This window comes from Pocillopora damicornis, chromosome 12 (genome assembly GCF_964200805.1).
Source record: "Pocillopora damicornis chromosome 12, jaPocDami1.2, whole genome shotgun sequence".
Taxonomy (NCBI): Eukaryota; Metazoa; Cnidaria; class Anthozoa; order Scleractinia; family Pocilloporidae; genus Pocillopora; species Pocillopora damicornis.
In genome coordinates this window covers 10,397,381-10,402,725 of record NC_142681.1, presented here as the reverse complement: position 1 = coordinate 10,402,725, position 5,345 = coordinate 10,397,381, and the positions used below count along the sequence as shown (strand labels likewise).

General features: G+C 35.1%; 1 long non-coding RNA gene across 1 annotated transcript; it reads right to left on the bottom strand.

Annotated features, from left to right (window-relative positions):
• On the bottom strand, nt 1–4,841 carry LOC149036421 (uncharacterized). The gene is made up of 2 exons (XR_016182055.1): nt 4,404–4,841; nt 1–264 (listed from the first exon to the last, which is right to left on the bottom strand). It is a non-coding gene; the product is annotated as an uncharacterized LOC149036421 (long non-coding RNA).
• Between the last annotated feature and the right edge of the window lie 504 nt (nt 4,842–5,345).

The following is a 5,345-nucleotide window of genomic DNA, read 5'->3' as shown; positions in this document are numbered from 1 at the left end:
GGGATGAAAGTATAGTCTCTGTTTTTTCCCCTATCTCATACATACTGCGCTCTACTTCTACGTATCAAGCACTGTACAACAGAAAAATCAGATCACAGACTTCCTATATGTATATCTATGTATAATTTTACATGAGGCACATGTCTTGAAAGGGAGCTCAGGAGATAGATTTCTAGCAAGCCACAATCAACCTGACAACGAACTTGCCGAGACTTTTCTCTTGAAGTAGTCATGATTGTCCTCTGAGATGACCAGTAAAAAGTCCTAAACCATTATAGAAAGAAAAGAAAGGCAAACTAGAGAAACACCCCCTGTGAATAAAGTTGTTGGTGCAGACTCCTTAAATAATAATATGCCTTGGACACTCCACTCCACCCTACCAACAAGGAATTGTTAGGTCTCTGAGGATAATCTTGACTCCTATGAAAATTGCACTTCTTCACACATTGCTCCCTCACTCTGGAACAATTTACCAGACCAAATAAGAATTTTAGAATGCTTAAGTTTCCATAAGAGTAAAGTCGAGACATTTTCATTTAGTCATTTTTTTAGCTTTCAAACACCTCAGATTAGTTCCTGAATTAACAAATATTAAACTTATAATGTAATTTACATATGCATTAGCAACTTTGATAAATGCTTTTGGTCAATTATTACAAATATCAATTATCATTACTAGTATTATCATTAATACTATGATTATACAACACCTGATACATCAATAAGGTCATCTTTCTTTTAATCTGACATTGATCTACCAATCAGTAAGTCTAGATTCAACCTGGCTTTATCAGACTATTGATCATAAAGCTTAGATGAAAAAAGGAATTTTAAAAGAAAAGGATATAAGCTAGTATATCTAAGCCTGTTTTCCTCATCTATCTCTATTATTTAACATGTGGTCAACTTCAATTGTTCTGAACAGTTCTCTGAAAAATGTTTCAATTTCGTTCTACAGTTTCTGTTTGACTATGTGTATAAGAAAGTAGGTACATAGTGGTTGATTTATTGTTTGGCAATGTTTGCTTTACTATAAATTACTTTAGTAATTCAATCAATAATTTTTGCTTTCTGCTTGTTCTGTATATTTAATACCATACAATTTCCTTGAGAGAAGTGTTTTTCACATGAAAAGCCAGTTGGAGGGTGTGGCCACCTCAGACAAACAAGTAAAGAAGATTCAGAGATACCATGGTCTAACCATAACACATAACATTCTGTCAACCTCAAATCCATCCGATAGTGAGATAAATGTAGCTGTTTACACCATGAAAAAGAACTTGATAGCCTGATGTGAAAGTGATTCCCTGTGCTACGGTTTCTGCAGGTTTCTGGAACTGTTAGCTGCCAAAGATATCATCAAAGACCACCATATTTTCACTCAAACATTTCAATTTTCACTAGTTTGTACACTTGTAGAATTTTAAGCATGTTGCAATTCTTATAATTTTATTCATAATAATTTAGCCTGTACTTTTCTAATAACCATTATATTTAGCTTTTATAATCATTAATTGCAAGTTTACTCAGAATAGACTTCTAGGAGAGGAAATAAACTACTGCATGGTTACTCTGGGAGACAAAGGCAAAGAAGGTTCAAGTTAACCAGCTAGAAAAGCAATTCTAATTCAGGCCAAACATGCAGATGAGAAATTAACGCACCCACCCAATCTCTCTACTTACAGACTTGAGGCTATTAAGGAACAAATGGTAGATCATGAAGACATTTAGTTAATACCATAAACTCATCTGAAAGTGGCAATCCCTTCTGCCACACTTACAAGTTCACACATATCTTTGCCTAGTGATCCTTTTTATACTTTACATTACCCTTTGGGAGAGCCTTCATGTGTCTGCTTTAAATGTCAACCCAACCAAAGTACAGAACATGGAAAACTCAAACCTTCCAAAGACTGCTCACAAGAACTGACAGATACAAAATTAATGTTCTTTTGTACCATCTGTTTATGGAAAAGACAATTCCTAGTTTTAACTAGTCATAAGTGATTTTCAATAAGTAAATATCAGTTTTACATAAACTGTCTTAATTAGTAAATTTGATACTAGTAAACATAGATTTTGTAATAAAAATTTTACCATGTATAGTAGTTTTTAAGGACCATGCATAATGTTAAATTTTTTCCAAAATTGCTTTAAATTTTCTGCATTTAGCTTACTAGCTGCAATGTGATATTGTGTGCGTATTTTGTGCCTGATAAATCCACTAAATTTATCAAATATTTATCCAGTTAAGAATTCTGCCAGTTAATCCAACAACAAAGATAAGTCCACACTCTTGCCCCCCTCAGACCGGAAGTAGCTTTCCAATCACAGAGACGCCATCAGTGACACACATGCCTCAGCCTTGAAATCAATAATTGAATAATTCCACCAGAATTTTCAAGATCAAAGTGCCAAATGCAAGGTCTTATTAAGTAGCTGTGGTTCCGGCCACAACAGAAAATGCTGAAAGGCTGGGCCAAAAAGCTTGTTTAGGTCTTCCAAAAGGGCGAAGAAAGAGAGGGAAAATGCCATAAATTTATCTTGAAGATAAAAATTCCAGACATGGAATCAAGTAAAATTTGAGGTAGGCTATCCAGGGATACTATGACTCTATGTTTGCAGAGCATTTGTTGTTGAATATTTGTTGAATATTGCATGATGTGACCTTGAAAGATCATTCACTCAAAAGTTTGTCTTTCCAGCTTGAGGTGTTTGTAATCTTAATTACAAAACTAATTTTCCTTTGTTACCGATTTCTTATACTACAGTCTTTAAAGTGCTCATTTACCTGTGACAATGGAAGTTTCATCAATAGAAGAGGCAGTTTCATCTATAAGATGTCATCTGGAGCACATACTTGAGCAGTCATTTTTTATTCTTGTCTACCCATTTCAAACCATGTGCCCACATGGCTAAAAAGGTTTAATTACTTATAAAACTAAGAATGCAATGTCTAATAGTCCATTTTACAGTTGTATGCTTGGTTGCCAAGCCTTTGAACAGGAGTGAGGCTAAGGGTGACCTTGTTATGATACAAACCTTGCTGCTTTTGAAATGCAAATTAATTTGTTATCATGCTAACTAGATTCTGGTCCCTAACACAACAAGGTCACCTTCAGCCTCACTCCAAATCAAAGGCTTGGCAACTAAGTACACAACTGTAAAATGGCCTATTGTTAAACAGGCTATCAAACAACTTCTTTGAAAACCAGTCAACTTTAGCACGCTGGTGCAACCATCGACATCCATTCAGCATACCTTCAAAGCAGACCTATGGTGCATAATAACTGTAACCATGCAGTTTCATCTTGTCACAATTTCATCTAATTTTCCAAATTAGGAAATTCCTTAGTCCTTAGTTAATGAAGACTCTTATTCATGCATTTGTGACATCACATTTGGACTACTGTACCTCTCTTCTCTTTGGCATCCCAAGTACCAGACAGATCATATCCAGAAGGTGGTTAACGATGCTGCTCAATTAATATATAGGATTCCAAAGTTTGATCCCATTTTGTCCACCTTATTGCATCTTCACTGAGAAGAATATCTGCAGTCACACTACATTAAAACAGTCAGTGTGGCCATTTTTAAGTTGTTTTAACATTTTTAATAATTTTAACATTTTAATATCTTTCATTATTTTAATATTTTTCATATTTTATTGTTCAATTCTTTTAATATTTTTATAGAATATTTTGCAAGGTGCTTTAGAATAATTTTATAATTTTGGTACCTTAGAAATGTTAATTATCATCATCATCATTATTATTATTATTATCCAAGACACACAAAAGCAGTGTGGACCTATTTGTTTTGTAGAAGGCAAGATCAGGGAACATGACTTTCTACTCATTAAGAAGCAATTCATTTGACTATTTTAAAAAAACTTTAAAACTCGTTTAATTGGTGACGAAAAAAGAAAGTACAGTGTATGGCCTTACATCAAAATGGTCTCTTTTCATAGCGATTCAGATGATTCTCATACAGAGTGCATCACTGCAGTGTGAGAGCAAATTTACTTGTATCACCGCTATTTAATGTCGTCTTTAAACTTCTGTAAAGCCAGTGATAACTATTAAGATCATGGCAACATGTTCCTTGCCCATCTTTAAGAATGTTTTATTCTTTCACAAGAGCGAACTCAATACCTTTCAACTCCTTGACCTTAAAAATAAGACACTTGTATTCCCTACAGAAACACTTGACACCTCCGCTCTGGGAGGGTAAGGTTTTTTAATTCCTTACTCCCTTGGCACGGACGACAGTCAAATGCACACGAGTCGTACCAGGCAGGAGGGGGACAGGTTGAAACAACACCTAAGGTCTTGTGCTTTATCATAGGAATTAGAATGTTTGTACGAATAAATTAAAGATCTATCAAATATTAGATGACTCGCCTCGTTTGGCTCACCAAGTGTCCGTATGTTCCTCAGACTTCGCCTTCGGCCACAAACACTGTAAACTGGATGGAACTCACTCGATATTCTTTTTTCTTCGAGGTCTTCATTCTCGTGAGGCCTTCCCCGCTTCATTGTGACCCCTCCCATCACCAGCTAAAACCCTAACGGCATGAAATCTTTACTTGAAAATGCTTCCCAAGTCAGGAGTCAACTGACGCAGTACAAGATTTCCAGGATCAGAGACGTGAACAACCCTCCAGCACTTTGGAAAGATGCTGATTTTTCCACCAAAAATAGCCCATTCTCCGAGCTAAGAGCTTCAACTTTTCTTTTGTAAAAAACCAAGAGACTTAACAAAAAGATTCTGCCTACATTACGATTGCTACGGTGCAAGCCTCATTACCACAAAACAGCTGTTCAACCCGACACCTTAATGTAAATTTCGATCAAGAGGCCAAGTCAGTATGTAAAATTAGTTCTCAGACCCCTCGCATCATTGAAACCATGTAATTTCAAGGATTTTGGGCTGCACTGGAACTCGAAAGACTAAGCGTAACTCTGTTTCGTTAGAGATTTATATACCCCAACTTTTAACTTGCTAAAAGGTATAGATAATAGCTGTATTTAAAATTAGAAATTATCCACCTTAGTGCCATACGAGTTTTCCTGAATAGACCATTTTTTGTTTATTATTTTATGTTATTTTATTTTTCTGAGCAATAGATATGGCCCTCGCAAGAGGTTCATATGTTTTTAATAGTGCTTCATGATATATTTTTAAATCATGTATTCACATATTTGTTCATCATAAGCAGGTTAGATTTTGGTTTTCTATTTCTTTACTCATTGTAAAGCGCCATTGGGCTAAATGGAAATGGCGCTACATAAATTTTGCAATTATAATTATTGTCATTACTATTAGTATTAGTATTATTATTA